Below are 19718 nucleotides of genomic sequence, written 5' to 3'. Positions count from 1 at the left end.
TGAGTAGAGTAGAGGTAGAGAGCAGTCGGTGCTCGGTGCTCGGTGGATGGTGGTAATAAAGAAATTGAGTCGGAGTTCGCCTTGCCAACGTAGGTAGGTACGAGAGGTTCGAGGTACCGGTACGACGGCCACGTGAACACACCCGAAGCCCGAAGCCGATTGCAAATCCAACCCAGCAGCCCAGCCCAACTGTGAACCCAGCCCAGTGCACCCCAATCCAATCCAATTCAATTCTGATGGAACGCAACCGGCACCGACACCGGCGTTTAGGCTCGCAACTTTATATTGTTATCATGCTTCCTCGTTTTCCGAATATACGTATATACGTATACGTTAGGTTTACGTTTACGTTAACGTTATACCGACTCGACTGACTCGTTGCTCGCTGCTCGCTGCGATATCCTTCTCTCGCGCTAATCCACTCGGATTAATGTTATATAGCTGGCGTACCCGAACTCCGAAGCCGAGCTCGCCAGAGTAAGCCCGGCCGAAGAGCTTTTGCCAAAAAAGCTGATGTATCATCTACCCTTCGTCGTTATTTTTATTTTCTTCAAGGCGCAGCGGGGCTGGTTGGGTCTTTTTGCGCTCCTTTCGCCTTTCGCCTTTCGGCCCTGCACTCCTCAGCAGCCCCTGCTGCCTTTTTCTCCCTACGTATACATACGATACAATGTATTTTCCAGTCTATGCTGTATACGTTTACGTATAAATACGACTACGAGTACCTAACCTACGTACCTTTTCCTCAACGGTGCTGGCAGCGTTGCCTTTTACAGCCCTTTTGCGTTTGCGAAGCCGGATCCGGCGCGATCCGCTAATTCATATTGAATTTTAACGGCTCCGAGCCTCTGCCTCTCGCCAGCAAACTAGCAATTTTTAAATTCCTCCTTCCTTCATCAGCAGCGCGTGTTTATACGTGCGAAATTACTCTGTAGTCTGTACAAGTCGTATAATCGTATACGACAAACCTTTTCCGCCTTTGCGCTGCTCCGCGAACTGCGATTGATTTGCATATTGAAAATATTACTACTCGACGTACATAATATTATTGCAGAATAACGAATCGCGTCGTTTCACCCTTCGCGGCCTTCGCTCGTCTCGTCGTCGCGTATTTTAAAAACCTATTAATATATTTTCGAGTTAGCGAAAGCGGTCTGCCGGGTCTAACGCATCAATTAGTAAATAATTTAACGTTACGTGTTTTAACCCTTTATTCTAATCACTTACGATACAAGTTATGCTATAAGGGATTACTTCGGTGGCGGAAAAAAAAACCAATCAGCGAAATGGAGTTTTTTTTCGCGAGTTAATCTTTCAACGTAGATTTGTCATCGAGTATGGGTATCTCCTCCGTGTATATTCGTCGAATTGTACCACGACGCTTTAAATAGGTGGCAATTTATTTGCTTTTCACGCGAATCGCGAAACTATCACTCAGTCTAGTGTTTCGTATGCTCAACAGCGCTCGTAGTCGTAGTCGTATAGTCGTAGATGAAAATTTCATTACGTAAAAAATCATTATCTAAATGGAGGACGAATGTATGTTTAGGAGGTTTATGTTTGTCACGAGCTTACATCTTATATACGAGTAGTACAGTTACATCATTGTAGGTAACATCTTCGCTCAATATGACTCATATCCTAGCAGGTATTTCATGTCAAATTTATCTGGCATTGAAGTACTCGTATTTGCATTATTTTTTGTTCTATTTTTTTCCCAATCGTGTAGTTAATCAGGGTTGCTGTAATCCCCCCGAGCATTTGGTGAGTTCGCCCTATTTTCAGAGAACTCCCCCCCCCTCCCCTCCGATCCAATGGCACCACTTTTTCTCTAAAGCAGACATCCTAAAGAAACATTTCAATGCAAACTTGCCAAAAAAAAAAAGTTGGCCTTACTAACAAAATGGCGGCCATTTTGATTGACATCAGTCGAAATCGCAGATTTCGCTTTCCAATAACATAGGACTCGCACGAAATTTTATTGAACTAGACAAAGCCAGATCGAATAAGCATGCGAAAATTAATCACCGGCCAAAATTTCAATAATTGCTAATTAGTGTATTTTTCGATTTTTGGCGAATTTTTGCAAATTAAATTTAGCCCAAAAATGAGAACAAAAAATAAAAATTTTACCAAATTGACGTAGAAAGCTGAACTTTGGGATATACTCTATTTTCGACCTGTCAAATCGATTGGAAACGGTTTCAAACCATTTTGGCTGTTCTGGAGCGTAAGGCAGATTTTTGAAACTTGAAGTTTTCAATTGCTGCCAAATTTATTCAATGTGTAGAGCTTCGAAAAATCCTCTTGGAAGCGAACAGGGAATGCTGATTTTTCAAGTCTTGAATCATTTCAAACAGCTCCTCGTCTTCGCTCTGAACTGACCCTAGGTTCCAAATATGTACTTGTGGTCTCGATATAATATTTTTGAATCAAATTGAGCGAATGTTTGTCGTCTTTGAAAATGTTGGTGCTTATAAATTTTCTCGAATGAGTCCAAAATTGATTGAAATTTTTTTACAAGTTTTTTTTTTGAGTTTTCAGGGTGAAAATATCAGCTTTAAATCATGCCAAAATGTCCAAAAATTACTCGAATGCCGATTCTTTATAAATTAATGGAGTATTTAAACAAACCCCTCTCTTGAGAACTGTCGCCAGGAAATGCAACAATTCTTAAACTAGAACGAATTTAGAACCAAAGTTATCCGAACCTGATTCCTCTCATCCTAAAAATTTTTATAAACACCCGGAAAAAGTTTGGCGATCTATAGTTGATTTTTTGAAAGATCTGAAAATCCGTATAAATTTGGTTTGGAAAACCCATGAAATGAGAAAAGTGGAGGGAAAATAATTTATCCAAAAGCGAATTAAATAATAAATTATTATCAATCCTAGTGAAATCAAAATATTGTACTCCGAATTATCTAGGTATTGGAAATTGATCAAATTTTTTTCTATCAAGAAATGAATTTGAATTGACAGAGAAATTTCTGAACCGTGAAAAGCTAAATCAAAAGAGAACGCGAAAATGCACCAACATTCGACATTTCAAGTGCCAAAATGCATTTTTATTATTTCGATTTTTGGAATTTTTTTTGCAAATTAAATTCGGACCAAAAATCGGAATCTCACCAAATTGACCAAAATAGCTGAAATTCCCGGAATGTTTCCCATTTTTTTCACTTCTCCCCCCCCCCCCCCTCTTACTACATACCATAAATTGGTTGGGAACTGTTTTGAACAGTTTTGAGCATTTCTGGAACCTCCAGAAGATTTTTAAAAAGTGAACTAATGAAGTCTAAATCTGAAATTTACTCTATAACTTAATTTCAACATGTTAAATCAATTTTAGGTGATTGTCAGCTGATTTGAAACCTGAAGCTTTATTTCGAGAATTCAAATTTTCGTGAGAAAAAAACGCCTTAAAACCTGCCCAATTCAACTTTTGCATTGATTAAACGCTTAGACGGGGTTTTTGGGTGTTTTTTTTCAAAAACTGAAATTTTTAAAATATGGCTGTAGGCTCCAGAACAGCTTGAAACTATTTTCAATCTACTCAACAAGTTGAAATTAACCTGTAAAATAAATTTTAGCTTTTCAACTGTATTTGGTAAAATGTTGTGGAAATTTAAATTCTCAAAAATCTGCTAAAAGCTTCAAAACTGCTCAAAACAGTTTGAAATCGTTTTCAGTAAATGGAGGGAGTGCTGAAAAATAGGTACATACCAAATTTCGGTGTTTTACGTTAAATGTAATAAAATTTCGATTTTTTCCGTTTTTGGGCAAACTTCGTTTTTTGAAAAATTCACCAGAACCTGAAAAATGGACTTAAGTGTTCACAAGTCGACGTTACGTGAATTAATGTCTCTAAAATTCTGGACAGACCCAACTCTCCCCCTCCCTCTTCGTTCGTTCAATAAATAATTCGTGTTAAAATTTCAATTTAAAAATTTTTAAAAAATGGCTTTCTCGTCAAAAGAATATTGCTCAATTTGATAAATTCCTCGAGTTTTTTGGAAGGGAAAAAAGTTTACGTGTTGAAATTTTGTTTCCCAATACATATATTTTTCGTGAGATTTTTATCCCTCCCCTCCCCCTTCTCCTCCTACCAAATTGATTTTTCGAAATGAAGCCTTCGTTGCAATAATCTATAATATTCAAGTCTCGATACCATTTTTTCTCAAAATATGTATGCCCTTCCCTCCCTCTCCATCAATCCAACTTTTACAAGTTGAAAAATTTTCCATTTTCCTCATTTTCAATTCTCAATTTTTTTGAGTGGGCATCTGGTTTTTTCTTTTTTGTAAGCTACGTGATGAGCCCCCAGTTTTGGGGGAAAAAAATCAGTCTCGCCAGACTGATTCAAAGATGGAGTAAATTTGGCAAATTTGTCTAAAAATCATCTCTCAGCCCTAGAGCATTCCATTAAACTGCTTGAGAATAATTTTTAACCCAATTTTGTAAATTTTTATAAAGGATTTAGCCCAAAAACACAAAAACATGAAATTTGTCTTTACTCCCCATTTAAACCAGTCTGGCGGAGCTTTTGCAGAACTTTAAGGTCGGCAGACCTACGTATTCGGATTCAGCGCGAAAAATTATATATTTGGGTACTAATTTGAGTGATCAGTTTTCTTGACTGAAAGTTCAGAATAATTGTGAACTTTTGAGTTTTCGCTGAACTTTGAAGCAGCAGCTGCGGGTCAGGAAACCGAATGATGTAAAAAATATTGCCGTAATCAAATCCTGCTGCCCAAAAAACATACATTTTGATGTATAATAAGGCCATATTTGGCGAATTTCTCGACATCCCCCTTTGCCCCCCCCCAATGAAAATTTTGAAAAATTTTGGCATCTAAAAATCATCTTACCCTTAGAGAGCATTTCGTTAAACTGCTTGAAAATCATTTTAAAACCAATCTTAAGTAAGGTGCACCGGGGCAAGTCAGAATGATTTTTTGCAATTTCAAATTTGACCAGCTGTTACTCCCCTTCTAATGAACCAAAATGGATCAAATTTATTATGTAGGTTCCCATAAGGGTTCTTAACCTATGGTAAAAATTTGAGCGCGATTGACACAGTAGCTTTTACTCAGTGGAATAAAATATAAACTGTCCTGACTTACCCCAATTGGGGGAAGTCAGAACAGGTTAAACTTTGCACAGGCGTAGATCACAAACCGAGCATCCTAGAAAAATTGCATAGAAACAAAATTGTAGAGAATTTAATTCTCTTTGAGATCACTCTCACCAGATTTTCACTAGGACGCACGGTTCGTCCGCTATATGCGAAAAACTAAGAAATAGAAAGTCTGTATTTTAGACCAAATTCAAAATAAGTTCAAAACAACAAAATACAATTGAACCAAAGACATCTAAAATGAAACTGAATTGCAAAAATTTTTATGCCGTGATGAAGTAGGGGTAGTACCCTTGAGTCACCTTCAGTGGCACTTCGCCAGATATAAACCTCTAGGCGCTAGAGCAAGTTTTCTAACTTACCCCGAATTCCAACTTCCCCCGGTGCACCTTATAGCTTTTTATGCAAATTTATCCCAAAAAGATGAAATTTTTTGACAGCACTTTAGGGTCGGCAAACCTACATATTCGGATTCAGCGGGGAAAATGCTATAATTTGGCACCAATTTGAGCCATCAGTTTTCTCAGCCAAAAGTTCAGAAAAATTGATATACTTTATTTAGGAATTACCTAGATGGTGGGAATAGTTGTATTTTATTCCTACTGGATCGGGACAATAATTATTCCCTAAGAGGAGAATAATTACCACTTACCTGGATAGCTATAGAGACGATATGGGTAGATGATCCTTCCCAACTAATCACGTATGTACTCTAATAATAATAAAACACATTTGTGATGACTACTAAAATGTCTTTATTAAATATTAGTTACATAAGTATAAGAAGGTGCGTAGAGGGCAATTACAAACTACACAATTGAACATAATGAAATGATCAGGCACGTTACCTGCCACTTACAATCTGGATAAATATAAGAATTCCGATTAATTACGTATTAAGTGAGTACCTAATACTTAATTGATCAGAATAACACCAATAATTGAGATGTAGTTACAATTATTACGAGTTAATTTGGGTAGGTCTCATAAATATAATATTCCTACTTCGACTAACTCAATTAATTAACACTAAACTATAAATTATTAATTGAGGGAACCATCAGGCCCAAATAAGTATTTCTCAATACTTACCAAAGACACTGTACATATTACCTATCCAATCGATGTACTCACTAAATCCTGGTACTTGATGGGTACGTACTACACGAGGTTTGATATATTGTGAGAAATGCCTTTGATGCCCGGGGTGATCAAATATGCATCCAAAAGAACCATATTGATCAAGTAGAATTAATCAATATGTTCAGGGAAACACTAATTACCACGTTAGAAGTGGGTTAAACATGCACTTTCACATTTTCCGGTGCCGAAGCGAGAATACATATTTACAACATTGACTTAGCTCCAGAGAGCTCGAGATTCCAGTGCTAAGTGAAGAGCCTTGCTCGTGATCTTGCAACAGTTGCCGGATCCACAAGCAGGGAATCCCCCACATTCCCCTTACTTCCAGTATAGGTATAATTTTAGAGAGAGCAAGTAACGAAGTCTCTCTCTATAAATAGATCGAGTAATATTGTGCAAAAAGGGAGTTATACTAATAATCGCCAAGGCGGTTATGGGCATCCTGCTCCTCACAAAATTGTGATCTTTTGAGCTTTCTCTGAGCTTTAAAGCAGCAGCTGCGGATTGGCAGACCGAGTGCTTTTAAAATAGGGGTATGTATACTAACTTTTGAGACCAGTCCCAGCTTTCAGTTATTTCGGGGCAATCGCAGTAGGTATAGCTCTTGGACTATAAGTACAAATTCAATAAATTCCATTCGCTTGCAGGATATTTCGAGGCGAATTCGTGATATTTTTTTTGTAGTTTCAATGACTTTTTACTCTACTGTTGATTAGAGTATCTAATTTTTGCGACAATTTTATTTAATACCTAATTCGTAAACAATCTTTAACGTACATTTTTTTCACTTGTTTCGAATTTTAACCAATACCTAACCGATATTGAATTATTTCAGGCAGTTTTTTGGGATTTATTTTGGATAATGTCGTCTTCAAAATTCATTAGGTGGTTTTTCAGATATTTTCATTATTTCAATGGTAGGTAATTTTTTCAACTTTCAAATCATTTACCTACAGTTACTTTTAGGCGAATTCAAAATAGAGTCAAAAAGTGTTTCAAATATTAGACCAAAGATAATAAAAAAGTGAAAATTGAAAAATTTGGTAAAATTGCCTCATCAGAGAAATGCACCTTTTTTTTTCTCAATAAATTTCAACTGGAAAGTTTCAAATTTCATCTAGAACCAAATTGGGCAGCTCAAAATTAAATTTCGAAGCAATCTCTAATTCTCTACCTATCTCTAGACTACAAAAATTCGAACATTTATCGCTCATTTCGTAGCGTATATGAAGGATTTAGGCTGACAAAAAGCTCTCTGGTAACTTATACGTAAATTATAACGACACGGAACTTGTAAATAAACGTGCTCTGCTACCATTTGACAACGATCAAGCAGTGAAGCTGGCAGGATAATCGCCTAGTTGGCGTGTATATGAAAGGTGTGGTTTTACTCGTTTACTCGTTTACTCTATTCTACGCTCACGCTGCACGCTGTAATACATTTTTTTTTTTTTTTTGGTCGACGACGGCGATGAAAAAATAATTAAGCCAGAATCCCTACGAAGCGTAATCGATTCTTCACAAGGATACGCTAATTGCGAAACTATTCAACGCCTCTTGACGCAGCGATATTATAACTCGACGCTCGCGTATCGCGTATGACAGATTTTTATGCTCCTCGCGCCCTGAGAAAATAACAATATGGTGTTGTTGCTATTTTTTTACTGTTCACTGTTCAGCGATGCGCGATAGGTTCGTTGGAAGTTTTTTTTTTTACTCTTTTATTCACGTAACATTTAGCATGCTTGTTGATTAATGCAAAAATATAAAAGTATGTACGGAGGCGAGACATGGTGTGTATTTCAGGCCTGTACAACTACATACAAGTAGGTATCTACTTATACGACGACGCATATCTTTATATTTTCCAATGCCAGTGAAAATAGAAAAGCGAGAAAGAAATAAAAGTTTTACGGGGTGTTGGTGTCGGTGGTGTTGGCAATAGTAATATCGCATCGCATCACATTCACGTGTTGAATAACGTAAATTTTCCGACTAATGTTCATTTTTTTTTCTCGCTGTGCTCCGTCCCTACCTAGTGCTAGTGTAGCTCTACTGTGAGCTCTAGTTCGTATGTACGAGTACGAGTATTTATGCGAATAGGGCGTTGTGGTTTACGAGCGAGTTGGTAAAAAAAAAATAGAGAGAGAAAGAGAAAGAGAAATAGCAAAAACACCATACGATACGACGAGGTGGTAAATTTGAAAACGTATACCCTTTTTGGACGTCTGCAGCTCGGCGTACGTAAATACACATATGCGCTTACAATAGCGTTATTTATTTGATATTTGGCGAGCTGACGTGACGCATATTCCACTTTTCAGCGTCGTCGTCGGTCGCTAAATAAGTGGCACTTTTTTACGCCTAAACTAGCACCACTATTACTACTACTATCGCGAATAGTACAGAGATGTACTACGTAAATTTTCAGACCAAGCTATCGTATCGAATTCGCGTACCTACGTATCTGTGTAGTAGGGCTAGGGGTGTAGTTTTAGGTGCCCACTGATGCGGCTGAAATACGTTGTGGGAAAATGAGCGATCGTCGGCTTTTGTGTTCGGTGCGACTTGATAGGCGTTGTCGGCATCGTGAAAAACGGCAGCATCAACAACAACAACGACGCCTTCATCATTATCAGTTTCATTCACCAGTGATCGCAGCAGCCAGAGCAGGAGCAGCGAGCTGTCAGTCGTAATAAAAAAGAGAAATGACGTCGACACGACGGAATTACTCTACCGCGAGTAATTATTAAATTACATCGCATATCACTCAACACTCAACCACTTGCCTCTACAGAGGCTGGATGCTGCTGGTCCTATACATGTACGCGGTACACGATGATGTTCGTACGATTATTTGGGTACCTGCGTTTGAAAATCGAGTCGACTGGCACGTTCACGGTGCCCTTCTGAGTCCTGGAATGGCATTCCGCATTCCCCAGGGTTTTAAACAATGCTCGTTTGCTCGTATATTCCTGAGTAGATGGTTGGGTGTACTTACTTTATTTATTATTATGATGGAAATCATTTTTTCCGTTCCTACACCCTAAAGTTGTTATCTCGGGTGAGAAAATCATGCCATGAAATTGTCAGCCCCCAAATAAATGTCGTCGATGAGCTCTCCAATCTTACAAAATATGAAAAAATTCAAGTAGGGATTATTCTAAAGTGTAGTCCTACACTATGTGTAGTTCCAAAAATCCGTTGTGTGTGAGGGAGGAGGGGATGATCGAGTGGAGAGCTTTATAAAAATTTGATTGAAAAAAGTAGTGATTTCTTCGAAAAAATCTGCTAATTTTCAATTATGCGGATTGGTAGGTGGGGGGGGGGGTCAAATCGAAAAATTTCATGACACTTTCTGCAGTTTTGACGAATTATTATTCAATTTTGAGAATTTCTGATTAATTCTTGGTATTTCAATAATCTAATAAGGGAACCCCTTGAGCTGTCACACTCCGATTTGAACGGGACCGTGATTTTTGGAAAGAGCATAGTCTAAAACCCCCAAAACCAAATTTTCAGCTGCCCAAGTTCATTTTTCGATTTTTGGCGAATTTTTGAAAATACAAAATTGACTGTTTTTGGCGATTTATGCTTTTTTTATAAAAAGTACGTACTTGATCAGTAAAAATGGTCAAAATTAGTCCCAATACTAATATTAATTACCCAAATCCAAATTTCATCATTTCCAGCCATTCTGGAGCCTCCAGCGCGATTTTTCAATTTCTCCAGAATTTTGAATTTGCTCCAGAAGGCGTGAATATGCAGTTGGGCAGCTAAAAATCGAGTTGTGTGTTATACTCGACCTGTTTAACGAGTTTATCTACATTTGAGCCGATTTTGGGAGTGACACCTCAAGAGTGGTTTTTTGACCAGCTTTTTTTCAAAATTGAAAAATCCAAAAAATCAAAAGATCACCGTTTGTGAGGACATTTTTGAAATTTGCGCGAATCGCTGTATTTCTTCAAGAACTAACCCCCGGAGCGCAATTTCTACCATTTACAGCATTTTTGGAGCGAGAGTGACACCTCAAAAAACCACTCTTGAGGTGTCACTGTCAAAATTTGCTCAATTAATGTGGATAAACTCGTTAAACAGGTCGAGTGTAATATATAACTCGATTTTTAGCTGCGCAACTTCATATTCACGCCTTCTGGAGCAAATTCAAAATTCTGGAGAAATTGAAAAATCGCGCTGGAGGCTCCAGAATGGCTGGAAATGGTGAAATTTTAATTTGGGTAATTAATATTAGTTTTGGGACTTATTTCAAAAATTCGCCAAATATCGAAGTGACACCTCAAGAGGTTAACTTGTAAGCAGTCTGTGCAAAATTTTACCCAAATGAGACATTTTCTCAAATTTTCGTTTTTTTCTGATGGTCCATCAATTTTTGATAATTTTGAGTGATTTTCACAATTAATTTTACAATTTTTTTATATGATACTGTATTTGTGAATATTAATTTATGGCTATTTATTAAACAAAGAGATCGTCAGAATTTTTACATTGGCCTTCGACCATTATTATTTCATATATTTACCTGTTGATTGGCCAATAATTTTATAACTAACTAAACCATTTTAATTTTTCTTTGTTTCAGGTGAGTACAAATTTCCTTCCAAAAATGATTGATTATGAACCCGCGTATGAGAATTAGTGAGTAATTTTATATTTGTTATGAGAAAAGTTACAAGTCAATTGTAGATCTGTAACCTTTTATTTTCAATGGCAAATCAAGAAAAAAAATTCTAAAATCACGGAATTTGACAATCAGGTTTGAATTGAGGTGATCTAATTTTCCGAATAAGAATTTGGAAGCATTAAGTAGATCAAATTTTTGAGCTCACAAACGATTTTGAGTTTTAATGGATTTTTAAAAATTCAAACTTGGGTCAAAAGTGGAAAAAAATAAACATTTTACCTAATAGACCGAGAAAGCTGAAATTTGGCGTGTGCCTTGGTTTCAACCCTGTAAATCGATTGGAAACGGTTTCGAACCATTTTCAGTGGTAGTTCTGGAGCACCGCCCTAGCAGATTTTTGAAAATTGAAATTTCCACAACATTTTTCCCTATTGAGTTGTTGAAACGAAATTTATTAGTAATCCATTTTTTTAGGTAGATATGCTGAGTCGATTGGAGGTTGTTTCAGGCTGCTCTGGAGCTTTCGGGTATATTTTGAAAATTTAAGATTTTCTAGAAAGTGGTCTAAAAACCGTCCAAAATAACTCCAGTGTGATTTTTTTCCTTTCAAAATACAGGGTATCTAGTAACAGGTAGTAAAAGTAGTGAAAAAATGCAAAAATTCAAACGCGCAACAAAAGTCTTCAATTATCTACAGAAAAAATTGATTGAAATTGAGAAATACTTTGTATACAAATTTTCTATCAATTTCATTTTTTTGTTTTTGGTTGAAAAATTTCTTGTGAAAAATTTGATTTTGTTAATTTTGTGTGTGTGTTGGGGGGGGGGGGTCAAATGGAGAGCTTTCTAAAAATTTGGTTGAAGACAAATAGATACCTACCATATTGTGTCCACTCAAGTCCACTCAAGTCGGATGGTGATGGTTTCGAACCAATCTGGAACCTTCATTCCAGCCTTCTCAATCCTTTGAATTTTCAAAATGTCACCAAAAATCCAAAGCCTCCGAAATTTTTGCTGCGATGGTATATTCCGGGATACTCTTTCGATTCCCCAGTGTCAGGTTCAAAAAGTTTGTCGGTCCCGTTTTCTCAGCAATTTTTGTTCTCAAATCAGTTATCAAACGAGCTTGCTCGAGGTGCACACGTCTGTCTAAAGCTAGCTGCTCGCAAAACAGTAAATTTACACAAACGGTACCCAGGGTATGAGTGGAATGACAAGGGGCAAATGAGAAATAAGTATAAGATGCACATTACACTTGGTGTAGAATTCCGAATAAAGAAAAGTTATTGGTTGAGAAAGCGAAGCACGTGCACGTAAGATTTATCTATCTATAGTTACGAGTACCTAGTCTACATACGTACAATCGGAGCCTTATCTAGTGCAAAAGTTCATTTATATTGCGTATAAAGTTAGTGGGTGCTTTTAGTCGTTATCTTCTACTAGGTATGCATTCGCTGTTGCGTGTTTGAGCGCAAAGCTGCTGCTGGTTCTCCTTCTCCAGGATTTAAAGCTCGTTTTGTACAATAATGTGCTTGATTTCTATTACGAGACTGAGACAAGGGAAGTATCATAGCAGAGGCATGATCAAGTGGAGGTGAGGGGGTGGAGTGTGTCTCACACTCCCAGACAGATATGGCAATTTTTGGGAAAAATTGGGTGATTTTTTTTCATGTACTTTGGATCACTTTTTTCGAAATAAATAAAATTGGGTGATTTTGGGAAAAAGTTGGGAAATTTGGAAAAGGTGGGGAGAAATTGTGTAAGCAGGAAAAAGCAAAGAATTACCAAAAAACATGGACCTCGATATAGCCCTGTGGCGGTTTTCAGATATACATGCTAAAAAATATTGTTGGAAAATTTTTCATGCAAATTAACGCAATTTGTGTAGGAAAGTTGGTGCTATTTGGCTTTTTTCCTCATCGATAAAAGTGCAACTCTGGTATTTTCGCAATAACCAAGTCTGCAACGTTAGTCTACACTGCTGTATATCATTCTCATATCTTTGGTGTTATACTCGTATATTGAGTAGGTAAGGTACTCCAGAAGAGATACGATACGTCTTGTACTTGCTTCGGGGATTATTTTAATGGTATCTACGATAATCTGAGGTTATATATACGAGTACGAGTTGATTACACTCGTATACTTATGAAGGTATCTGACGAGTATACAGAATATATATGGTACTACAGTACATACGAGTACTACGCACAGTAGATAGTAAATTTAGATACACAGCACTGCACACCACACATCATCGAAAAAATAGACAGACTACGTAAACGTATATTCTTCAAATAAACGTGTAATATACTCGTACGTCGTACCATCACTTTCGGAAACTACAATACTATTTACAATATTGTACCCTATAGCGCATATGTGTATGTGTCGATTAGTGCTGCATACAGAAAGTCAAATATTTATCTGGACATGAAAAATCTATATCTTTATAGTTAATGCGACGAAAGACGCGAGGATTATTTAAAATATTGCGCCGATGATATGGAAGATACCTACTCGTAATATGCATCACGATGCTAATACCGCCACCCTATAAATCCCCTCGAGTTGGGTCCAACTATTCGTCACCTGTTCGATGTTTTTTTGGAGCAAAGTACCAGTATGTTGAGAAAAAAAAACAAAAACAAACATCATCTACTACACTAGAGTCTGGAGGAGAAAGAAATTCAAAACTCCTAGTACCTAAGCAATAAATACGACGTATGGTACTCCCTGTCCCTTAATACTGTTATTACTCGTATACGAGTATGACACTGCGAAGTACACCCCGAGCGGATTTACTCGTATAAACCGGCATACGAAAAGAAAAATAAATTACACAACGTTAAAAGGATATAAGGTTTCTTTGGCGAGGTGGTAACTGTCATAGTCGATTAAGCCGTATATACCAGTAAAATCGTTATCTGTCCCAAGTCCGCACACAGACGCCCGCGCTCACACCGACGCTGGCGTGGCACGCCTTCCATTATTCGCTTTACTAATTTCAAATTTAATCAAAAAATAAAGGTTACTATACGTACGGGCACGGTGACGCGACGAAAGGCCAAAACTTCATCCGGTCTAAATAAACCAAGAATACACGCGACATTTCCATTCATCCATCTCTCGACGTTTTCTTTTTGTCTTTTGCTGTTTTTTTCCACTCATTTTCCAATCTGTTGATATAGGTAGCCTTAATAAAATTTATATCTCGGAAAAAAACGTTGAAATTATTCGTTTCTGGAGGATGGCGATACAATGCGAAGGATTGTCAAACTTTTGGTGGTGGAAGGGGGGGGGTCACGGCTCAACTTTAACCAAAATTTAAAAGTTAGATAATTTAAAATTAATCTTAGATTTTTTAGTGAATTTTTGAAATTTCAAAATAGCTGCCAACACAGCAAACGAATTGGTGCGAATATAGTTTGTTCATTTTATTCCCCCCCCCCCACACGCACACACACACCCACAGTCCCACACCTAGAAAATAATCACCCTCGGAACATTTCGAGGTAGCCTATTCAGCTAGTTTTCAATTTTCTTCTAGATAATTTCAAATTACACTGAACTAGGAGGGCCCAAAACAAGTGTGAAATTGATATTAAAATTCACTGAAATTATTCTACAAAATTAAAACTTAAATGGAAAATTTTTGCTGAAAATTTTGAAAAATTTGTAATTTATGAAAACAGTAGGAAATAAATAACAGACGATCAGATATCGCCAGAATTAAAATGAATTTCTCATAAAATGCCTCAAATTAAAGAAAACTGGTTGGATAAAAATGTTTACTGAACATCATCAATTTTACATGGAAGACTGCAACGGCCAAAATTATGATTCCAAACTTATCCGATAAATTTTCCAATTTTTCGAGGCATTCGAGAATTTTCTCAATAATATTTGGCCGTGCTCGGTTTTTTGATTTTTGTTTATGTACTCGCTAAAATTTTGTCTTTTTTTTTTCCATTCTTTTTCAATTCGTTGGTTCGTCAATGTACTTTTTCTTATAATTTTTTTATGTACGCGAATTCGCGAAATTCATATAATATCTATTTGTTTCATGTACTTTTCATGTTTTCTTTATAAATGATTTTGTTTAATGACGATTTTTACTTTTCATATCGTCATGTTGGTTACATAAATGGGGGCCCGTCCGGGATGGAAACAAAACGATTTGTTGATTTTTTATCGTCATGTCTGTTACATAAATGGGGGCCCGTCCGGGATGGAAACAAAACGGTTTGTTATTTCGTTTTTTACATATTTTGTTTTTCAACTTTTTAAAAGAAATGTTCGATCAAAAAAATCATTTGGTTGAAATTTTGAACCAAGATCCAAACATCTGTACATATCTACGACTACATTTTCTCCGCGGAGTTTGAGTATGCCGAATGCATCAACCTTTGATACTACGTCACTACCTTCGATTTCTGTCAAATGAGTCTGCATAATTCGCCAAATTCGTTCAATTTTCTGCAATTATCGATGTCGTTTTTCTCAGCCTGAACCACCAGCACTTGTGTCAATTGATTGGTAATAATATTTTGCTGTTTTCGTTTATTTCGTTCAGCTCATCACCTCTCACGTCATCACATCATTGTTTTCGTTTGGTATTCAAGTATACATGGTATTTATGTTTCGAAAAAAATACGGTTTTGTAATTTTTATTTATTCACGATGTTTTATTTGATAAATTGTCAATTCATTTTCGCATACTTATAACCAACGATATTACGTAATTAAGTAATTACCTACCTACCTTATGCTATTTTTTTTTGAAAATTGATTGATCAAAGAAAGACATGGAGGAATTCTCAAATAATCCAAAATTGTTCAATTGTCTCCTTACATTAACTAAAACTTTGGTTAGACTCCATAATCACCTAGATTTATTAGAAGGTAAAAAGACCTCTTTTTCGTCTAATTTATTATCTCAAAATAATGAAAAAAGTTATGGTGAGCCTTTCTCTCAATGTTTACCTCAAATACCAGTATCAAATTTTATCGAAACATTTAGAGGTAATTATTATTTGTCTTCAAATAATACAACCGATAATTACGTTTCTACGAACTCAACTCAAATTTATGAACAGAGTTACGGAAATTATCTCGATTTTAGCGATACAAAACAGTGTCCTTCTGAAAATAGGGATTTTAATAATTTTATTGAGCCTAAATTTGTATCTGTTTCTCAAGTTTACGAACAAACTTATGGAAATTATCTCGATTTAAACCATATAGGTCTGAGAGTTCACAAAAAACCCGATCATGTAATTATCGATATGTCTTTTATGGATGATTTTTGTGAGGCAAAAGTATCGAGCGAATCTTTGGAAGTTTTGAACAAAACTACAAATAATTTCCAACTTGAAATTTTGAACTCAGACAAAAATCACGCATGTGATTTCACTCATAATTCTTTGAAAACTGAATTTAAAATCATTGATGATTTTCCCAAAGCAGAAAACTCAGATAATTTTTGTCTTGATTTTTCACCAAAGTTTGAAACTCGTGAGATCAAAATATATGAAAAGGCTCATTCAGTTGAGAATTTTTCGGAGATTGAAAATATTAACATAGTTGAGGTATCTGAACCCTCAATTTTATCTCAAGCTTGTTGTGATTCGGAAAACTATGTTTTCAGTCCAAGTTTTTCTGAGTTTGATTTGTTGAAACTAGAAAATGAAATATTTTTTGAGCCAATCATGTTTGAGTCGTCTTCAAATAGTGTTACTAGACCACAAACTTCAAACTTGATAAATTTAGGATCGCAAATTCCAAAAGTTCATGATAAACTAGTTTTAGATGTAACTATAAGTGAGAACTCTCACAAATCCAACGTGTCTGAAGATCTTGAAGTTGAAATCAAACTTATAAATCCTTTTTTCAAACTTGTCAATAATTTTGATACAAAATTTATAATCATCAGTATAACAAAACGTTATTTAAAAATGATTTTTGATAAAACTGATCTCTCTTATTTTACTGCATTTTCTCATGCAGGGGGCAAGTCTGTATCTTTTGTAAAACCTTTGCAGGATGATAATTTTTGTGGATATAATAAAATGTTCAATGATCAATCGATTTTGAAATTTATTTTGATTTATCTGAAACGCAAAAGGAAAAAATGTTTTTTAGGTCTTTATGGTTCGCTTTCCTCTGTAAATTTATTCGCTCAAACTGCTCAAAGTTATTGATTTTTCTGATCAATTAATTTTTATTCTCGAAATGAAAATGATTAATTTTTTCTGATTTAGTGGCATTTCTATGCACATCTTTCTGATCCAATTTTCCAACTTTCCTATTTTTCTTCCTAGTTTTCCTATTAATCTTTTTGTTTTTCCTTTGTTTTCCTTTCCTACTCTCTGGAATGGGGTGAGGGACTTTTGTCCAAGCCTTACATTCCAGAGAAGGTGGCAGACCATGGTGTAGGCTCGTTGTTTTCCATCTACGCGAGTCTCACGTTGGTGTCACTCTCTTTTCCCTTTCCTTTTTCCAATTTTCCTTGTAATGTCTTTGTTTCTGTTGTTTTTTCTCTTTACTTTATCTTATCTATTACGCAGTTTTGTCAAATGTTTATCCCGTTTTCGTTTTCATAATATTGTTTTATATTTTTTCTGTATTCATAATTTGTGTAATTCAAATGTGATTTAATGATTAATTAATTTTTTATTGTTATTGTTATTTCACAATTTTGCTATTTTCATCTATGGCCAATTCAATTTTCTCTAAGCTTGCTTTGAGAAATTTGAATTAGCCAGGGGGCATATGCAACGGCCAAAATTATGATTCCAAACTTATCCGATAAATTTTCCAATTTTTCGAGGCATTCGAGAATTTTCTCAATAATATTTGGCCGTGCTCGGTTTTTTGATTTTTGTTTATGTACTCGCTAAAATTTTGTCTTTTTTTTTTCCATTCTTTTTCAATTCGTTGGTTCGTCAATGTACTTTTTCTTATAATTTTTTTATGTACGCGAATTCGCGAAATTCATATAATATCTATTTGTTTCATGTACTTTTCATGTTTTCTTTATAAATGATTTTGTTTAATGACGATTTTTACTTTTCATATCGTCATGTTGGTTATAATATCTATTTGTTTCATGTACTTTTCATGTTTTCTTTATAAATGATTTTGTTTAATGACGATTTTTACTTTTCATATCGTCATGTTGGTTACATAAATGGGGGCCCGTCCGGGATGGAAACAAAACGATTTGTTGATTTTTTATCGTCATGTCTGTTACAAGACGAAAGTCTTGTAAAAATTTCGTTTGAATTGTACATACGCAAAAACTAAACTATTCCGTAAATTACTGAAAATTACTACAAAAATTGACGAAATTTTAGCAGAATTGAGCAATGAGCGATGTGCATTAAAAACTTGACAAAGTCTAGTTAAAACGTCCTAAAAACCATCACTTAAAACTGTTAAAAATTGGGAAAATACCTACTCTCTGTCTGTAAGTTGGACAAAAAATATTAAAACCACTATCAGTCAGGAATATGCGTCAAGTTATCGCTGTTTTTCAATACATACCTACTTGTAGTTCAAATGATCAAATACATGTGAAAACCCAACTTGGGAGTTGTGATTTTTTCAAAAACAACGTTAGCTAGCTGCAAAATCATAACTCTATAAGCTGGTTTTTCAAATACTTGCATCTGCATGTTTATTTGAGTTTTTTTTTTAAAAAAAAAAACAACGTTAGCCAGTTGGAAAATCAAATCTCATAAGGTTGTTTTTCAAATTTATGCATCTGCATGGTTATTGAGAGTACTTTTTTTAAAAACATGCTAAGCTAGTTGAAAAATCACATCCCATTAGGTGGTTTTCTAAATAAATGCATCAGTATGTCTATTCGTGGTATTTTTTGAAAAATAATGTTAGCCACATAGTTGGAACATTGAATCTCATAAGGCGGTTTTTTAAGTACTTGCATCTGCATGTTTACTCATTCAAGGTACTTTATGAAAAACAACGTTAGCTAGTTGAAAAATCAGATCTCATAAGGTGGTTTTTCAAATTTACTCTCCTGCATGGTTATCAAGAGTACTTTTTTTTTAAAAAACGTCCTTAGCTGGGTGAAAAATCATACCCATTAGGTGGTTTTCCAAATACACACATCAATATGTTTATTCGAGGTATTTTTTCGAAAACAACGTTAGCTAGTTCAAAAATCAATCTCGTTAGGTGGTTTATCACGTTTATGCATCTGCATGTTCATTATTGATACTTTTTGAAAAACAACCTTAGCTGGTTGGAAAATCATATCTGATTAGGTGGTTTTCCAAATACGCACATTTGCAAGTTTATCCGGGGTATTTTTTTAAAAACAACGTTAGCTGGTTTAAAAATCAAATCTCATAAGGTTGTACATATATCACATTTACGCATCTGCAAGTTTATAATTGATATTTTTTTTGAAAAACAACCTTAGCTGGTTGGAAAATTATATGTGATTAGGTGGTTTTCCAAATACACGCATCAATATGTTTATTCGAGGTTTTTTTTGAAAACAACGTTAGCTAGTTCAAAAATCAATCTCGTAAGGTAGTTTATCACGTTTATGCATCTGCATGTTTATTAATGGTCCTTTCTGGAAAACAACCTTAGCTGGTTAGAAAAACATATCTGATTAGGTGGTTTTCCAAATACGCAAATTTGCAAGTTCATCCGGGGTATTTTTTAAAAACAGCGTTAGCTAGTTTAAAAATCAAATCTCATAAGGTGGTTTATCACGTTTATGCATCTGCATGTTTATTAATGATACTATTTGAAAAACAA

Source organism: Planococcus citri, chromosome 4 (genome assembly GCF_950023065.1).
Source record: "Planococcus citri chromosome 4, ihPlaCitr1.1, whole genome shotgun sequence".
NCBI classification, from domain to species: Eukaryota; Metazoa; Arthropoda; class Insecta; order Hemiptera; family Pseudococcidae; genus Planococcus; species Planococcus citri.
Note: the sequence above shows the minus strand (reverse complement) of the source record.